Source organism: Chlorocebus sabaeus, chromosome X (assembly GCF_047675955.1).
Source record: "Chlorocebus sabaeus isolate Y175 chromosome X, mChlSab1.0.hap1, whole genome shotgun sequence".
Classification (NCBI taxonomy): domain Eukaryota; kingdom Metazoa; phylum Chordata; class Mammalia; order Primates; family Cercopithecidae; genus Chlorocebus; species Chlorocebus sabaeus.
Genome location: NC_132933.1, coordinates 24,518,144 through 24,539,066, shown reverse-complemented (window position 1 = coordinate 24,539,066; position 20,923 = coordinate 24,518,144). Strand labels below are relative to the sequence as shown.

The window sequence follows — 20,923 nt, the reverse complement described above, 5'->3', positions numbered from 1 at the left end:
GCTCCTGATTCGAGTGTGCCACCCGTTCCTACCTTTTTTTCCATGGTTATTGAAATTTGATGCTGACCTGATCTGATAATTTGTCTTGCCATGCGCTTTGCTTTCCCTGGGAAGGGATCTTCTAGAATGCCAGGGGAGCTTGACAGTACCCTCCGGCCAAACTGTCACAAGCATTTTCCCATTCAGTTTGCTTGTTTGGTGTGTGCCTTTGGCTACATCTATAAAATGCCAAAACATTCAGCTTACTCTGTCAATAAATCAGGCAATTCAGTGGATAAATTTTAGTCAAATCACTTGTTTATCAATATGTAGAAAAACATAGTAATCCAAATGAAAAATATAAGAAGGTTACAATGATGTTAAGAAAAAATTATGTATAACAGATCCTTAATGAGTGGAGAGTAGTTAAGGTTATTAGGAATCAAAGGACACAAAATTTTATTTAGACAGGAAGAATAATTTCAAGAGATTTATTGTAGAACATGGTGACTGTGGTTAATAACGATATATTGTATACTTGAAAATTACTAAGAAAGTCGATTCTAAGTGTTCTCATCACAAAAAAATGATAAGTCTATGAGGTAATGCATATGTTAATTAGCTTGATCTAGCCATCCCACAATGTATACATATTTGAATTATGCTGTATACCATATACGTATATAATTTTAATTTGTCAATTTAAAAATAATAAGAATAATTTTTAAATATGGGCAAAAAAGATTATTAGGGATTGTTCCTAAGCTTTTAAGGTTGCTGTCATGAAAAGCAAATATATCCATCTTGCCACAAAATTTCTCTTAATGCCACAGTTGAAGGTAGAATCTTACACTATAGGAAATACTGGCATGATCCAATCTGGCAGGCCTTAAATTCTTATAAAAACATGAGAAAAGGACAAAGTAATTCAGAGAAAGGAATTACTTTCTGAATTCTGAATATAATCTGAATACTGAATTAAAAATTCAGAATTCATAAGCTAGTTATATCATTGTGTGCCTGCTAGACACCTTGAAACAAAAGCCAGATTCATCCAGAAGGAATTTTCTGATTATTAATCCATAAATTCATATAATACTATAAGAAAACAGGACAGTGATAAGTTATTATTTTAAATATAACAACCCAGAGGTTATATGCCTAGTCTAAGGATAACAAACTTGGCATTTAGAAACTGAGACACATGAAAGAAATTATCATTCCTGCCTTTTAATCAATTTATAAAGGCTGTACGGCCTCAGTTACCTCAAAAACAAATCAGTAGCTATTTAGGGTTAAGTATTAGACTCTTTTCTAACTACTTTATAAATGAAACCATAAGCCATGTGAAAGCATTTTGACAATGTCATTTAGAAGGAGGTGATAGAAATGTGAATTTTAACTAAAATGTTCCCATGTTTTAAATAAATTTACCTTGCTCCTTGCTTTAAGCAAATTCACTTTACCTGAGTTCTAATTTAGATACTGATAAAGAAGTTCACTTACCTTACTTTTTAAAGTAGCTAAGAATATAATGTAAGGAATTTTCATGCTGGAGTAACTTGTATTAAAACGTAGCACTTAGTGGTGAGATACAGCATCACACCTATACTTTCTAGATACTATTTAGATCCATAAGAAGAGTGAAGACAAACAGGTTTAGAATAACAGGTTTAGAATAAATTATTTTCCTGAAAAAGGGTAAGAGGAACAGTGGACCTATGGCAGAAGAAAGAACCCAAACAAAACACCTTTCCCCCACCCCCTAATAATCATGGCATCAATGCTATCTAAGAAATGTCTTCTTGATACTGACCTTTCTCTGTATTTTTAACATTCCACTCGGTGGGGTACAAGGAGGGAGAAACTCATGGGAACACATCCTCAGCATTCTAATGTAAGCAAGAGCAAAATAGAATTTATCTTATAGCCAATATTGTTGGAATATATCTATTTGGTCAAGCAGCAGATACTGAAAGAGTGTTAAAATTAAAGAAATTTGCTGTCCCAAAGCCTTTTGTGTACTGAAAATGAGTTCCATTCCTAATGGGTTGCTAAGTGTATAGCCAGAAAAAAAAAAAAAAAAAAAAAGTGGCTGACAGATTTTGGAGCAGAAGAAATAGAAATGACTACAATAGAAGATGCTTAATAAAACTGTTGAAAAAATGTTTTGAGAATAATTATTTTACTGTCAATTTGCTTATAATTTTCATGGCTGAATGGGCTATGATAATTGTACCTTTGCTTCTGTTCCAAAGTAATACCAATTATTATGTTTTGCAGCTATTCATCATGTTTACCATTCACATGTATCAGTCAACAGGCCCTTTTGATTTCAATACAAGTTATGTGAAAATCAAAGTTTGGGATTACCAAAAGGTTTTTTCCTTTCCCACCTGGAAACCGCTTACCTACAATCTTGATTGAATCCTAGTGAGGTCACTTGTTTCTCAATAAGACCCTAAGAGAGACTATTTTGGCCTGAGGCCCTTCCTGCTCTGCCCTGGCTCGTGGCACTTTTTCCTTCAACTGCCTTTTGTTCCCTGCACTTTTTGAGCTTTTACTTCTCCCAGTTGTTCAGGTACCTCACCTCCCTCCTAACCTAATGTTTCGACAACCCTTTCCTCTTAAGTGTTCTCTTCCCTCAGGGTCTTGCTCTCTGATTTTCAAGATGAAGAAAAAATATTCTTTAATAGAACTACCTAGTAAGGGGAATTTAGCATAATAGTTAAGAGTTCCAGCTCCAGAGTTAGACTGAAATGTGTTAGAATTTGTCTTGTAGTGTCCTTGTAAGGTATGGGCTTAGAAAAAAGGGGAAAAAAAAATAAAAACAAAATTTAAAAATAAATTTTAAAAAATCATCTTGTAGTAGCTGAGAGATTTATAGATAAGCTACTTGAGCACTCAGCCTCAGTTTTCACATCTCTAAATGACATGTTTATTGACAGGAATAACTACAGAAAGGTAAGAAAGTGCCTGATTCTCTGATTTTAGCTTGAGTATCTGAGTTGTGGGTGGGGAGATAATGAGTTTTGAAGATTCATGGTTTGTGGTGCCTGTGTGTCATCAAGAGCTCCACCCCTGTGTCAGTTGAAAATGCTGATTTGGAGCTCAGAAGAGAGAGGTCAGAGCTGGAGATACAAACTAAAAGGTCATCAGCCTATGCTGATTATACAGAAGTAGATGGGATTGTATGGGGTAAAGGCGCAAAATGAGAAGCACAGATGGCCATGGTCAGGGCTCTGAAGAACAGCAACAATTAAGTGGTGATTAGAGGCAGAGGACCCAGCACGGGAAATTGAGAAATGGCCACATACAGAAGAAGAACCAGTAGGGATGCCATGTTGGTAACCAAAGGAGTAGATAATTTTGAAAATGAGGTAGTCAACAGTGTGAAATGCCATAGAAGTGTCAGCTGAGATGACAAAAAAATTAGTTTATTGAATTTGACAGGTAGGAGCCAATGGCATTTGCCACTCTTCTAGTTGGGTGGTGGGGGAGAAGCATAACTCTTAGACGCACATTTTGAAAGACTATAAATTTCTTCTAACACATATGGAAAGCCGTTTCTCAGTAGACTCCAAGAATATGTTGCCATTAGAAGTGATCGACAGGTGCTAAGCAGACGGCCCTGGAGATGAGAGCCCAACAGTCTGAATTGGCTACATCCACAGAAACATTTAAGAAGGGAGCTTTGTTTGAAAAGATTAAGCAATAGCTAATGACTCTGGGAATGTTGCCTCTTACTGTGTAAAAGGAGAAGCTGGTTTGTGTACAATGTGGTTAATAATGAATTAAAACTTTAAGTCTCTTGCTGAACACACTGATAATAATATAGTATAGGATTAAATAATCGTGTTTGTTTTAACCTCAATTTTAGACCACCCAAAATAGTGAGGTCCATTATGTAAACTTCAGGCTGCTAATTTACACAAGAGCAAGTAGAAAGTACCTTTTCCTTAATTCAATTGAATAAATTATATAAATTGGGCTGCAGGCAACATAGCTGAATCTCATAGCCTGGAGCTCTTTTCCATAGGGCTTGCTGTGTGAACTAATACATGAAGCTAGGTCAAACTTATTGAAATGAAGAAACGATGTCTTGTAGGGAGTAGTTGAAAGAATTGGAGATATTTAAACTGGAGATGAGCTGACTCCGAGGAACATATCTTCAAATACTTGACGTGAAAAAATAATTTGAAGGCTCTTTGTGACCCCAAACCATTTAAACACCCTTAAGTAAAATCTTAATAAATATAAATTTGCAGTCAGTTAAGAAAAGTTTTCATTAGTAATGGCTGTTCAAAGATACAAAGGCCACCCAAAGAATTAGTAAGTTTCCCACCACAGGAAGTATCCAAGCCAAAGTTAAATGGCCGTTTGTCTCAGATGCAATAAAAACGATATAACTGAATTAGTTAGGGTTAGATTCAGTTGTATATAATAGAAAGAAAGCAAAAGATCAGAAAACTCAACAACAATGGCTAAATAATATAGAAGTTTATTTTTCTTTCATGTGAAAGTGGTTTGCAAGTGGGCAATCCAAAGCTACAGGGTAATTCTCTAGTGTCATCACGGACCTAGGGTCCTGTCTTCCTGTTGTATAATCCTATCCCATGTTTTCTACCCGCAAGGATACTTCATGGGCCCATGGAGTTCCCACAACATGTCTTCACTATAGGCCTCAAAAAGGAGGGAAGAAAAACCAAAAGAAGCGCCTCTTAAATGTGTCCACTCCTTTTCAGAAACCTCCCTGGAAGTCCCACATGACACCTTTGCTTACATATTACTGCCTAAAAGTTAGTCTCATGGCCTTGGCTAGCTGCAAGGAAGGTCAGAAAAACAGAATCTCTTTGATTCTGGGTAGAAATGTGTTCATCTAAAAATAGGCATTCTGTGCCTGAGGAGAAAGAGAAGAAGAGATGTTGGAGTAGGCAATAGCCATCTGTGGCACAACAGCCATCTGATGAGTTGGAGCTTAACGAAGTTTAAGATTCTTTCCAACCCTTAGATTGCATGAGCTCATAACAGAATTAAGCATCAAGAGAACTGCTTTCAACATACTCTTGATCTGGGAGGCAAGACTGCCCTTATGTGTATCCCCACCATCTGTGTAACTGGTTCCTGGCATTAAATTTCCTCTATTTTAAACACTTACAGTGGTTTTCTATTTTTCTGGTTGGACCCAGATTAATGCAGTGCCTGAAACTATTAATCTTATTGTTAAAATCTTCTCTCTTTAGAGAGTCTCTGAGGGAATAAGATATAAAATAAGCAGGTTTTAGTGAAAATAATTGGATAAGGAGAGATACAGAGCCTGGAGGCAATTTCTTAGTAGGAGAGAAAAGCCACGAGAGCTTTCAAGGCAGCCAGGAGAACAATTATTCCTTCAAATACCAAATATTTATTGAGCAGGCACTACATGCCAGGCACTGTTAGATGCTAGAAATAGAATGGTGAACAAGACAGACATGGTTTCTGGCCTCGTGGATCTCATGGTTCATAGAAAAATGAGAGATTTAAGAAGTATAAGACAATTAAGAAATTAGAGTTGACACTGAGGACGTTAGGCCATAAGCAAACTTCAAAAAACTGATCCTTTGGCCTTTGCTTTGATTCATAAAAGAAATTAGGAGCATGGGGGCTATTCCAAAATGTCTGAGGAACACTAACCTTGAAACTGTTTTCCTCCCTCTTCATGCCTTCCTTTGTGATTCCTTAAAGGCAGTGTTCTGTGTTCACAATTTTGTTTTCCTGCTTTCCATAATTCTTCCCTCACCTTGTATTAGGTTATGTAGCTCTGTGTCAACCCATTGTAAATATTGCTGCATTTGCAAGTATAATAACAAATTCCATGCAACTTTGCCTTTCCGTATTGTCTGACAAGAGGCCATTATTGTTTTAAATTTGTACTTACATACTGTAATATTTGCATTTTGCATTTAATCACTGTCACATTTTAGTGACGGGAAGTGGAGCTGGGGACAACAACTGATATTATGTATTTCGACCTGAAATAGCACCCGCAGATGGGATGTTGCCTGGACCCATACAACCTTCAGTGATTCATAACTCAATGATCATAATGTGTCTGTTGACCTTCCAGACAGTTCAGTAATCATTGTTTTGTACCTAACTTGCTTGAAATCTAAAACTACTTCATCCAAACAAGAGGAAGCAAGCACTGTATTTAAAGGAAGTCTCCATTTTCAATGGCTTTGACAACCTCCTCCCAGTAGCCTTTTCAAAGTTTCCTGACTCCTCCCTTGCATGTTTCTTGTTTATCTTCCTCAGTCATAACGCACAGTTTTGACTTGACTATTAGTATTGCTTATACTATTCTGCCCTTTATCATGAGTTCCTCATCTTTCTGCAGGTGAATTGTAACCAATTTAAAGACGGGACAAGGTCTTTTAATTCATGTTTGGTTAATGACATTATATCCTTTTTTTTTTTTTTTTTTGCCTCTGTTTTCCTTTTGGTAGGCCTTAGATTTTATCCAACCCCCTACTCCTCCCCACACATAACACTCTAGCTTTCCTACTCCTAGGGTTTGTCACCAACTAACTTTGTGACCTTGGTCAAATTGCTTAACCTCTCAGAAACTGCTTTTTCTATCCCTAGAATAGAGTTGACACCTACCTACCTCTTGGTACTAAGGTTGGAATGAGGAAAGATAACCTTTTAAACAACACTTAGTATTCAGTTGGTCTACTTCTCTTCTCTCTGACCCACAGTCTACCAAAAAAACCGATCTATTCTGAGACCCATGCCCTCAGAGTCCTATCCTCTGTGAATATAACCACTCTAGTAAGTTAGTGCATACCCCTGCTACATGGTATATGTGTATTTTATTTATATTTTTATTTTTAATTTTTTTGAGATGGGATCTAGGTATGTTGCCCAGGCTGATCACAAACTCCTGGGCTCAAGGGACCCTCCTGCCTTGGCCTCTCAAAGTGCTGGGGTTACAGGCATGAGCCACCACACCCAGCTGTATATGTACTTTAAATGGAGTTCCCTCTAATAGAATGTAAGTTTCAACTGAGGCCAGGCATGGTGGCTCATGCCTATAATTCCAAAGCTTTAGGAGACCAAGGAGGAGGATCACTTGAGGCCAGGAGTTCAAGAATAGCCTAGGCAAAATAGTGAGACGCCGTCTCTGCAAACATTTAAAAATTAGCCAAGTGTGATGGCACATGCATGTAGTCCCAGTTACTTGGGAGGCTGAGGCAGGAGGATCGCTTGAACTCAGGAGGTTGAAGCTCCAGTGAGTTATGATCACACCACTGCACTGCAGTATGGGCAACAGAAAAAGACCCTGTCTCAAAAAAAAAAAAAAAAAAAGTTTCAACTGAACTGACACCTGAGCACGCTATGTAGATTCCTTCCTGTTATCTTCTGTCATGACACCCATTGCATTCATATTCATCATAGCACATAGCACAATTTAAAGTGAATCACTTCTGTGTCCCTTTACATGTCTATTGTGTCTCACCCAATAGGCCGTACACTCAAAGGCAAAAGCCACGTCTGCTTTAATTATCAATGAATTTCCAGAATGCAACAGAGTGATTGGCACAGAGCAGACAATATTTTTTTGATAGATTGGTGGGTAGCTGGAAGGATAAACAGATGTAGTAAGTAGATAAAATGAGAATAAATGAACCATAGTGGAAATTTCAGGCTCAGTAGCCAGGTGGTAGAGTAATATTTGGGGGCAGACAGGTTATTTGCCACCTCAAATTGTGTGGAGATACACTTCCTTGAGGAGTCAGAGTTAGGAATAGGTTAACTAAGTGGAGCAAATGGGTGTATACAGATGGTAGGCAAGATGCTGAGAATTTGCCAAGACATTGTGTCTAAAGGCACAGGAACTTTCAAAATCTAATGTTTATTATCAAATGCATTTTATGCAAAAACACCAGAACAGACCTGACATATACTTCATCCTGTTTTTTCCTTTGTCTTCCCTGTGCGGAATCTAGCATTAAAGCCCAGCTGCTCTGGCCTTCATATTCTAGCAAAAGTTCTTGGCTTCTGAAGTGAAAAATACACCGCCACCGACCTGTCACAGCTGAGGAATCAGAAAACAAGTTAGGTTTTTGAGCTGTCAGGTTGAAAAGGATTTGCAAGCCCCTTCCCACCTACTCTATGCTATGAAGATGGATTTCCAGAGGTTTGAGAGAGATTTGTACTATGGCTTTGAGGTTTACAAAATGCCACCATCCAAGGAGTTTGAATTATTCCTCTCCTGTATTTCATTTGTAATGTACCCTTGCCAGCATAAAGAGTATTAAAAGGGCATTTGAACAGTAATAAGGCCCTTAATACTTGTGAGCAGCTATTTCCCTTGCAATGCAGTTGTACTGAAGGAAAATAACCAGTAGCAAACTGGGTTAAGCCCTTTCTTTCAAAATCTAATGCCACTTGGTTTGTAGTTAGGAACCAGTGCCCTGAGTGATTAATTCCTGAAAGATGCGAAATTTAGGATTTTCAGTTAAATATTATTAATCTGCTCTTTCTCTTCCCGATTTCCCTACTCCCTCCTCACTGTGAGGGGGGAATAATTGACTCAAGAACTCGCAAATTGAAGAACCCAGTGGAACCAGTTTTTATTCCATCTCTATGTATTGTCTGTGAGACCGCTGGCAAGTCACTTAGCCTCTCTGAAACTCAGTTTTCTCAAACGTAAAATGAGAACAATACCAATACCTACTTATTAGGGATTTTTTAAAGGTTTTAAAAGACTATCTGCGAAAAATATATAGCACATTCTGGCATAATCTAAGTACTTCACAAATATTAGCTAAATTACTGCTAATTTAACCAAGTACTCTAAGTACAGTTACCAGTTACTTAAGACACTGCTTTTGAATGGCTGTTCGAGACTATTTAACATCCTGCCTTATTAGAGAATGATTTCTAATTGGTATACTAATATTTACTAAAGTGCTTGAAATCTTGTCCTCTTGTTAACATTATTCTTCATTTGCTTTCTTTATAAATAGAATAAAAGAAAACTTCATTCAGCCAACAATCTTAGTATCACCACAAATACCAGTTAACAACATTGTACTATATTTTGATTTTTCAAAGTACTTTTGGGTGTTTAAACAACCAAAATGTTCCTTTCATGGTTTCTTGCTCAAATGCAAACAAGAATTTTCTCGAAAGAGGTCTATGGACTGCCAGTGGAAACTTGACACTCAGCCAAGTCTTAATTCAGAGTCAATAACTAATACCCCTATGCTTAGGTAGATGTGTAAATTTTCTCCACATGATAAATAAGCAGACTGTGATTTCTATCAAATCAATCTTGATTTGAGTCAATCCTTCTCTAATCAATAAATCTGAATGTGCACTGAAATATGAAGTCAATATATGCAGTGTTGTATTCACTGTAAACTCCTTCATCAAAAGCAGCTAGCGATTTTTCTATTATTGCCATAAATTCAAAATACCAGGTTTTTTCTTTTTTGCTTAACTACCACTCTAAAGGGCAATAAGTTTCTGGGTCCTGAAAAAGTTCTTGCTTGGATCTGGTTAGAAATCCACATAGATTCTCTGACCCAATCAATGCAGTAGCTACAATTACATTGGAACTGCGCTATAAAGCCGAATTGGGTATGAGGCAATATTAGCGGAAATTGTGGTGTTTGAAAGTTATTGCTGGCATATTTGCACTTTTAAACTAGGAATTCTAAGAAGTTGGAGGCTTCTGGGTAATGTTGGAATTATAGAGAAGGGATCTGCCATTTTCCAGAAAAGGTCATGGGCCTTCCACTGCTTCCCTTAATAATACTCCTTTTCATTGTATGTATGTACAGAGCCAGGCTCATCAATGCCTGCAAATCTTGACAATTTGATAAGTTTGTGCAACTTCCTCAGATTTTAAAACTGATGGAAGATCCCTGCCTGCTCATTCCTTCTCTGCACTTCAAACAATCAAATTCAGTCCTCTTCACTTCCTTCCAGGCTTGTTTCCATTTAGTAGCTGCTCCTGACACCCTTTACTAGGGGCTGTGAGATATTGTGGAGATCAATTCTTGCCATCAACCGATACAACCACCACAAAGCTATATGTGACCAGGATCTGGGTCTATTCTAAACTTACTCAACTAAGACGGGATTTTCATTCACTCTGAGTTAAATCTTATTCTGTTGTTAATATGTGTATTTTGAACGGTTAATCAAGACTGCTAGCTCAGGGGTTCTTACACTGGGGTCCATGAATAGAATTTAGGGGGTCTGTGAATTTGGATGGGAAAAATTACATCTTTATTTTACTGACTTTTAACTATAACTTAGTGTTTCCTTCAACTATGAGTGTATAAATTATAGTTAATATTAGCAGCACCTGTGACTTTGTCACCAACAAAAATCACAAAATTTTTTATATCACGTTACAGGTGTTGTATTAATAGGTATCTCAAAATATCATTTAGGATCACTGCCACTTCAAAATCATCATAGTTAATAGACTAATCAGTAGACCTTATTATTTGGAAAACTGCCTGCTGCCTGCTTTTGTAGCTCAAGCTTTATCGGAAGACAGTCATGCTAATTCACGTATATATTTTATCTTCGGCTGCTTTCATGCTACAATGGCAGAGTTGAGTAGTTCCAAGAGACTATATTGCCCACAAAGCTAAAAACATTTATTATCTAACCCTTTAAAGAAAAAGTTTGTTGACCTCTTATTTTAACATACTAATATAGAGGCACATATATCATTATGTTACAACTTTTAAAAATTATTCTAACTATATTTCAAAATAATTGATCTCCTTTTAATTCTATGGATTTCATTTTATTTATTTAAAAACATTATTCTGAAAAGACTTCCATAAGCCTCACCAGACTAACAAAGAGGTTCATGGACTTAAAAAAATGCAAGGACCTCTCGACTAGCTTGAGAATCAATCTCAAATTTTATTAGTGAGCATATAGACTTAGTTTGTGGACACCTCTTTGCCCCTGAACTAAAGGCAAATAGACTTAACTACTTACCTGGATTTTCCTCTGCTCTTCATTTTACTTGGATGCCTTGTTACCCTAATCTTGCTTTATTATGTGTTATTTTGTCAAATAATTCATTTACTCAACATTTATTTACTGAATGGATACTATGCACCAGGCACTGGAGATATGGCAGTAAATGAAACAGATCAATCCCTGCCCACAGAGGGCTCGCTTACATTCTAGCTAAGGGAGATACGCACTAAAAGAAGTAAAACCATAATATTTAAGATGATAAGGATGATAAGGCTATAGATGAACATAAAGCAGAAAAGATTAATGTACTTTGAAATGGGAACTGGGAAAGGCTTCATAGAGAAGCCACTTTTGTGCAAAGACTTGAAGAAGGTGAGGGAGTGAGCCATCATGGGAACTGGGGATGGACATACTAGGCAGAGGGAGCAGCTAGTGCCAAGACTCTGAGGGAAGAGCATGCCTGGCATCCTCCAGCAAGCAGGCCAATGTGATTGGAATAGAAATAAGCCAGGGATAGTGAGTAGTAGAAGATCAAGGCATAATGAAGTCAGGAACTCTCAACCCTTTCTGAATCTCAGAATTACCTGAGGAACTATGAAAAACTGCAGATATCTGGGCCATACCACATATTATCACTCCTGGAGATATGGCTTCATTTTATTTGGGAGTGAGGACCAGACTATTTTTTAAAAGTTCTCCAGGTGATTCTAATATATAGTAATGATTAAAAACCACTGGGGTAGGGCCATAGGCCATCGTATAGACATTAGCTTTTGCTTCAAATGAGATGAGGAGCCATTGCAGAATTATGATAAGAAAGGTGGCATGCTCTGACTTAGGCTTTAACAAGATCACTCAGGCTGCTGTGGGTTAGAAGGTTAAGGGTGAAATCAGGGAGACCCATTAAGAGGCTGTTGCAATAATCCAAGCATGCCACAATGATTGCAGTAAAGTTGGTAAAAAGTGGTTAGAGTCCAAATATATTCTGAAGATGAAATCATTAAGTTTGAATTTAGACTGAGGTGAGGGAATGAGAAAAAGGGAAGAGTCAAAGGTGATGCCAAAGTTTTTGACCTAAGCAGCTGGAATATTGCATGGCCATTAATTGAAATGAGCCAGACAATGAAAAGATCAGATTGTGGGGAAAATATCAGCAGTTTGGTTTTGGACATATTAAATTTCAGATTCCTATTAGACATCCAAATGGAATGACAAGTAGTCAGTTGGATATACAAATCTGGAGTTTGGAAGAGAGATCTGGACTGCATTTATAAATTTGGGAATTCAACAGCACGTAGGTGGTATTTAACGTCACAAGACAGAATGATATCACTGAGGGAGTGATTATGAATAGAAGTGAGAAGCAGTCTAGGACTCTGACATTAAGAAGTTGGAAATATGAAGAACTCACAAAAGGAAACTGGAGCAGCTAGGGAAATAGGAAAAACAAAAAAACAAAAAAGGCAGGGATAATGTCCTGGAAGACAAAGGAAGGATCTGTTATAGGAAATAGTGCTAAAAGTTCAAGTAAGATGAGAGCTGAGAATTGACCGTGACATTTAGCTATGGTGAGGTCACTGGTGACCTTGACAAGAGCAGTTTCAACGAAGTGGTAGGAGTGTGAGTCTGACTGGAGTGGATTCAAGAAACAATGGGAAGCAAGATAATAAGTAGAGATAATTCTTTTAATGAGTTTTTGCTGTAAAGAGAGACAGGAAAATTGACTTTTTAAAATAATACAAATGATTACAGCACATTTGAAGGAGGATAGGAATGATTCCATGAAGACAGAAAAATTGTTGACACGAGAGAGAGGGAAGAATTACCGGAGCAAGTCAATATATTTAAGGAAGAGTCAGGCTGCCTTGGTTCAAAACCTGGCTCCACCCCTTTTGAGCTCAGACACTTTGGGAAAATTATCTTCTCTGTGTCTTAGTTTCCGCATCTAAAAATAGAAATATAATAGTACCTGCCTCAAGTTGTTTTGACTATTGAGTTAGATATTATCTAAAACATTTATTGGCACATAGTAGGGACTCAAAAAATGTTAACTAGTAGTAGTTATAATTACATTCCTCTCTTAACAAAACACGGATTAAGATTTATTTATTTTTTGAGATGGGGTATTGCTCTTGTTGGCCAGGCTGGAGTGCAATGGCACAATCTCGGCTTACCGCAACCTTCACCTTCTGGGTGCAAGTGATTCTCCTGCCTCAGCCTCCAGAGTAGCTGGTATTACAGGCATACACCACCATGCCTGGCTAATTTTGTATTTTCAGTAGAGGCGGGGTTTCTCCATGTTGGTCAGGCTGGTCTCGAACTCCCAACTTCAGGTAATCTGCCCTCCTTGGCTTCCCAAAGTGCTGGGCTTACAGGCGTGAGCCACCGCACCCAGCCTAAGATTTATTTTTCTGTAGACCTTCCTGACGAAGTAAACCCCACCCCATCCCAACCCCAGGTTCAGTAACTCTAATCACTCAGTCTATCTCTTGGCACTTAATGGATATATGGCCATATAGTCATGCTGATATTTGCTTCTGTTTTCTCTTCTCATATGTCATTTCTGTGTCTACATTTCCACAAAGCCCTTATTTCCCCAAGGGGGAAAGTACTGACTGTAGGAGTTAACAGCACAGGTTTTCAAGTCAACTTGTCTTGACTTGGATCCCAGCTCTATCACTTGCTGACTGTAGTAAAGTCTGTCTGTAAGTCTGTCTTTACTATCTGTAAAGTAAGAATAGTAGTATTACCTACCTCACAGAATCATTGGAAGAATTAAATTAGTTAATACACAAAAAGTGCTTAGAACAGTAGTTGGCACATAAATTAATGCACAACATATTTTTGGGATTATTATTATTCCTAGAAACCAGCAACCACATCTTCTATTTGGCACCATTCCCTACCTAACATCCTACCATGAACACAACTTGGTCCAAATCTACCCTCTTTCCTCAATCAGGGGTTTGTATTCAGGAACATTTGTGATACAATATTTACATCTTGACTAATGGCCCTACCTGCTGGCTGGGGACATTTGTACAAAATGTAATAAAAGCCCTCTTTTCCTCCAAGTGACTTGAAAGAATTTTATCAATGGGCCATTCATTCCCATCTCAGTAGTGCAACTATATCCAAACATTTTTTCAATGGAAACAAAAACAAGAACGGCTCTGTTTAGATACCCAGAATTTTAAACTTAATGTTTATACTAATTAAATTTGTTAAAACAATTTTTCCTTTATATTTTTCTCCCTTTCTTTATTTGTGGAAGGTAAGAGGGACTCTACATAGCTAACTTCCATTCACCATTTAAATCTCGACTTAGACTTTACTTACTCCAGGGAGTCCTTATTTCCTGTTAAGCACCCTTGTGTTTGTGCACACCATGGCACCAATCACACTGTACCCTCTGTATCCATGGATTCAACCAACCACAAATTGAAAATGTAGTTAGGTCTATGATAGTCGTATCTGTACTGCACATGTACAGACTTTTTTTTCTTGTCATTATTCCTTAAACAATGAGTATAATGACTATTTATACAGTTTTTACCTTGCTTCATTTCAGTGAAGTGGTAGGGGTGTAAGTGTGACTGGAGTGGATTCAAGAAACAATAAGAGAAGAGACAATAGTGACAGTAAGTAGAGACAATTCTTTTAACAAGTTTTTGCTGTAACAGGAGACAGGAAAATTGACTTTTTAAAATAATACAAATGATTACAGTACATTTGAAGCCTGATGGAAATGAGCCTTCAAATTAAGTTGCATTAGGTATATTATAAGTAATCTAGAGATGACTTACATTGCATTTGGTATAAGTAATCTAAAAATGATTTAAAGTATACTGGAGGATGTACATAGGTTATATGCAAATGCTGCATCATTTTGTATCAGGAGCTTGAGCATCCTTGGATTTTGGTATCCACAAGGGTCCTGGAGTCAATACCCCATAGATACTAAGAGACCACTGTGCTAGAGTTGTTTAGTTACTGGTCAGTGTACCTCACTCCATAAGCATAAGTACTATGTTAATCTCATTCCCTAATGTCTACAACACTTAACACATAGTATGTACAAATATTTGTTTATTTGTTATTATAGTGTGTTTTCCTAAACAGCCATTTTGGTAGGACTTTCCCCTTTTCAACCAGAAACTTTAATGTTGTGTAGGTATAACCATAGTTCAAAATAAAATGCAATGTCATCAGGGGAAATCTTATGTATAATCAGGTTAGAAAGTTATCTACACAGTGGTTATATACAATTTTTATGTGTCACCCATGCCTTCATATAGATAAAGGGAAATTTAAAAAACAAAAGAAAGCTACCTACACAGTGAGATTTGAAGGAAAATTAGAAAGTCCCTATACAAAAATATCTGCTCTACCAGACCATCTACTTCAAGACTATAGAGTACTACTGGTTCACAGATTATAGGGTGATAGGAAAAGGAAGGCAACATTCATCAAATGCCTCCTATGTACCAGGCATGTTATATATGTTATCTAGTTTAATCCTCACAATGACTCTATGGAGCGCATATGATTACCCACATCTTAAAGATGAGAAAATAAGCTCATAGAGGTTAAATTAACTGCCCAGGAATACACAGGGAATAAATAAAGAGCGAGAGATTAAGCAGAAGTCTGCCTGACTCCACGTGTGTGTGCTTTCTATTATTCCACATTGACATCCAGGATACAGATCCAAGATAATTAAGTAAGGATGGAAGCAAAATATGAAAGACAGCCTGAGGCTGTGTTTGTGGTGGCTACAAGTCTGTAATCAAGGTGTCAGCAGGGCTGCACTTCCTCTGGAGGCTCCCGGGGACCTCTGTCCTTGCCTTTTCCAGCTTCTGGTGGCTGTGGGTGTCCCTTGATTTGTAGCTGCATTACTCCAATCTCTGCCTCTATGATCACATTGCCTCCTCTTCTCTGCGTCTTTTCCTCTCCCATCTCAAAACTCTATCGGCTTTTCTTTTATAAAGACACTTTTCGTTGGATATAGAGTCCAGCCCGATAATCTGAGATAATCTTCTCACCTCAATATGTATAATTACATCTGCAAAGAACCTTTTTCCAAGCAATGTAACACTCATAAGGCCTGGGGATTAGGATGTGGACATACCTTTTGAGGGGCCACAATTCAACCCATATGGTTTCTTCAAAGTGAAGAACATTTCTCGGCTATGGCCAGAGGGAGATGAGACTATAGAAGAATGTTCAGGTAAATGCAATGTTCCTGGCTTTGAAGATGGATGAAGAGGGCCATAAGCCAAGCGATGAAGGGTCCTCCAGAAGCTGAAAGAGGCAAATAAGTGGATTATCTTCTAAAGCCTCAAAAAAACAAAACAAAACAAAACAAAAAAACCCAACAACAACAACAACAACAACAAAAAACCCAGCCCTACCCGCACCTTGATTTTAGCCCAGTGAAATTCATTCTGGAACTCTAACCTCCAGAACTGTAAAATAATACATTTGTGTTGTTTTAAGCTGCCAAATTAGAGAACTAATCTTAACATGGGGAGCCCAGGCCTTGTAGGGTGGAACACAGTTGGAGGCATGCTGCCCAGTTAGAATATGTGTGAGAAGGAAAGAGTGATATTATCTGGCAGGCATATATCTACATAAAGTTGCCTACAATTTTCACACACTTACTATTTTAAGTTAAGACAGTTAAGGTCCCCCTTAAAGTTCAAGTAGCATACTAAGATCATCTACTTAACACAGAGAGAACTTGTTAGAAAAATGTACTAGTCAATTAACAGGGTCTGAGGGAAAGACCCCCAGACTGATAAATAAGTATAGACAAGAAACAACTAGGAAATGTTTACAGAATGGAGCATTGGCCGGGGACAAATACTCAGCCTGGCACATGGTATAAAGCAAGAAATGTTTGCTGAATGGAGGAATGAATGGATGAGTGAATGAAAACACTAAGGACTCTGGAAGTCTGTAGGACATGATGACTTAAAGAAAGGAGGCTGGGCGCGGTGGCTCATGCCTGTAATCCCAGCACTTTGGGAGGCCGAGGCAGGCGGATCATGAGGTCAGGAGATGGAGACCATCCTGGCCAACATGGTGAAACCCCGTCTCTACTAAAAATACAAAAAAAATAGCTGGGCGTGGTGGCGCATGCCTGTAATCCCAGCTACTCGGGAGGCTGAGGCATGAGAATCGCTTGAACCCAGAGGCGGAGGTTGCAGTGAGCTAAGATCGTGCCATTGCACTCCAGCCTGGCAACAGAGCAAGGCTCTATCTAAATAAAGAAAGAAAAGGAAAGAAGAACGAAAAAAGTTGGCAGTGAGGCTCCAAAGGTAAGGCCATCAGTGCCAATACTTATCCCTAACTGGGCTGATGTGTCTTCTTTTTTTGAGATGGAGCCCCACTCTGTCACCCAGGTTGGAATGCAATGGCACGATCTTGGCTCACTGAAACCTCCACCTCCTGGGTTCAAGTGATCCTCCCACCTCAGCCTCCTGAGTAGCTGGGATTACAGGCACGTGCCACCATGCCCAGCTAATTTTTGTATTTTTAGTAGAGAGGGGGTTTCACCATGTTGGTCAAGCTGGTCTCAAACTCTTGACCTCAAGTGATCCACCTGCCTCAGCCTCTCAAAGTGCTGGGATTATAGGCGTGAGCCACCGTGCCCAGCCTGATGTGTCTTTTTAATAGGTAATTGTTATTGTTTCTATTTCCCAATCTCAAAAGTAATACATCTCAAGGGAAAAGAAAAAAAAGTCACATACCTGTTATCTCTCACCCCAAGACACTATTTTGAAATATTTACTTCTAGTCTTCTCTACATCTTTGTCTATAATTGTCCATGTCTGTGTCTCAATCACTCTCTCTTTCTTAGTGTGTGTGTATGTGTATAAAATACAGTATCTTATTCTATTTACCATTTTGTAAATTGCTTTTTTTAGTTTTATTTATTTATTTATTTTTTAGAAACAGTCTTGCTCTGTTGCCCAGGCTGGAGTGCAGTAGCATGATGACAGCTCACTGCAGCCTCAACCTTACTGGCTCCAGTGATCCTCCCACCTCAGCCTCCCAAGTAGCTGGGACGACAGGCATGCACCAGCACAACTGGCTAATTTTTTATTCTTTGTAGAGACAGGGCCTCATTTTGTTGCCCAAGCTGCCCTGGAATGCCTGAGCTCAAGCAGTTCTCCTACCTTGGCCTCCCAAAGTGCTGGGATTACAGGTATGAACCACTGTGCATGGTGTTACCATTTTTTAAAACACAGCACAGATTGTGGTTGCTTTTTCAGGTCAAAAATATTCTATTACAACATGATTTTACAAGACTCCATAATCTTTCAATCTACAAGTATAGATACTTTATTTAACCAATCTATTACTGTCTTTTTCTTATAATTTTCTAAACCATTAAAAACAGTGGTACAATGAACATTTTTATGACCACTGCTTTCCACACATTTCTAATTATTTCCTGAAGGTAACTTCCTACACGTAGAATTGCGTATTTTGGTAGGTGTAGATACATATTTTCATGTTACTCCATAAAGAGATTTACCTATTTGCATTCTGACTCCAGTATATGAAAGTTCTGTTTCCTCAAACCTTTGTTAACACAGTTTATTATCAATCTTTTGTAAATTTGCCAATGTGATGGATGGATTTAGTTTGCATTTGTTTGATTGCTAATGAAAATAAATATTTCTTCATTTATTTATTGGCCATTTTTGTTTCTTCCTTTGTGAATTACATATTTATGTTCTTTGTCCATTTTCCTATTCGAGTTTCCATCTTTTTAAAATCAACTTGTAAGAACTGTTTAAGTAGGCCAATTATACTTAATATCTGCTGCAAACATTTTCTCATTTGCTATTTTCCTTTCATTTTTATTTATCATGGATTTTTAACATACAAAAAGTGTTTAATATGTTTGTTTCTTTCTGCAGCATCAACTCAATCTTTTCCTCCCTGATTTATACCTTTGCAGTTATGCTTACAAATATGTTGCTACTATAAGAGCATATAAATAAAATAAATACCTATATTTTCTTTTCATCATTTTATAGTTTCATTTTCATATTTTAATTTTAATCCTCCTAGCAAATTTTTATTGAATGGTATAAGTTAAGGGTCTAGTTTTAGTTCATTTTTATTAGATAGTCACTTATGAGATGGTGAATTTTCACTGGAAACTCGCTCGAATAAATTCAGAAAAGAGTGTACTGAAAGTCAAACTAGTGAAATAATTTTTTAAACCTACATTTTCCATATTGCATCTTAGGCCTCAGCAAGTAATGGATTCTGATCTGCAAACACAACCCAGCATGCCAGCATTTGCAGATGTACCCATGAGCCAACCAAATAGCAAATCTCCTTTACAAGCAAAAGGTCAACTTCTCAGTGGGAAGTCTCCAGTTACAGACTCGCATTCATTCTCAAATCACCCTAACACGCAGAAAACAGTCATATTTACTTTTCTCATGATTCGTGGGAGAATTTTGCTCTGAAACAAAGTCAACAGCCAAATCTCTCCTCAGCAAGCTGAAGCATATCCCATACTGGTCTCTGGATGAAAGACCTTCTAGTAAACTTGGTGAGAGTGACAGAAAAAAAAAGGATTTTTTCTAGAAGAAAATGTTCCTATTTCACTACAGTGTCCTTTGGACCTAAATACTCTTCATTCTAAGTCATATTTCCTATGAGATGTTACCAAGGCAAATGTTCAGGGAAATAGCAGCTGGAGCCATTTGAGGATTACTAATTACAGGGCATTACAGGTACAATTTGTAATCCTACTTGACAGATGTGACCCATTACATTAAGCATTGTTGGCATGTTGTACAAAGCCAGATGCAAGCTGGGATGTTGGTCTTTTGGTAGCACAGCTTTCTGGCAAGCTTCATCATTACCAGTAGCTCTGTATATAGGTAGGAGAAACAACTGTTGACATGATATAATTGGAGGATTCTTTAAAATGGTCAATGGATTTAAAAATATCTCACTCCACTCCATGAGGTATTAATATGCAAAGACATGTCCAGATAGTTCTGTTAGATTATTAACTCTGCCTATATTATCCTATATTATTGATTTCAACATTTGGGTCAAAAAGGTTTTTGGAGTCTGAGCCACAATGTTCCAACTGAAATATTTTAGAAATTAAAAAAATATTCCCAGTGATTTTCCTTCAACCCATGCTGCAGCTGAGCAACATCTATCTGTGTGATACAGAAATGAATGCTCAGTTCAAAGCATTTCAGGAAGAAACAGAAAAATATCAAAACAATCATCATCTCTGTAAGCAAAACAAATAGCTGATCAAATGACTTTTAGACTTGCCAGTCATTGCTAAGATGTCCTGGAGGTATGGCCAGAATGTTCTGCAGCCACAAATACAGTTTGCATTGTATCCTCCACATGAGTAATGAGAAGACTTAAAGAAGAATCACATACCCCTTTAATTATTATTATTTTTCTAAGCTCTTCCTTAAAGATAGAGAAAACAAAAGGATAATTTATATTTACAGTTCTGTGACACATAAAAAATATAATTAAAGCACTAAATCTCTACCAAGAAATGTGATGTACGGAATTCAATTCAGCATTTAGCTGGAAAGGAGTCTCTTCGGGGAGATCAGGTTGATATGTGAGGAATCAGTTTTGAAGTCCCATTGCTGATTTTTTTTTTCAAGGGATGGTATTTTGGTCAGCCGTACTCTGATTTCTCCTCACAACTGTCAGTCAGAATGAATTACAGGACATATTACCTGAATCCCAACATCTAGCTACATTAACAGCCCTTGATTTTTGTTCTTTCAAATGTCATTTAGATATATGGAAGTCATTTTTTTCCTATCATATTTCCAGCACCCTCCAACAAGGCGGCATTTTACATTTCCCACACAAGAGGGTTTTTTTTTTCCTCTGCATTGGACTTCAGAATACGGAAAGTTGCAGA

General features: G+C 37.7%; 1 long non-coding RNA gene across 1 annotated transcript in view; it reads right to left on the bottom strand.

Moving 5' to 3' along the window:
• Positions 1–16,662, bottom strand: part of LOC103232525 (uncharacterized) — a 171,628-nt gene extending 154,966 nt beyond the window's left edge. Inside the window, exon 1 of the long non-coding RNA XR_005237501.2 lies at positions 16,109–16,662. This is a non-coding gene — a long non-coding RNA (uncharacterized lncRNA). The remainder of the gene's footprint in view (positions 1–16,108) is intronic.
• Positions 16,663–20,923: the final 4,261 nt, after the last annotated feature.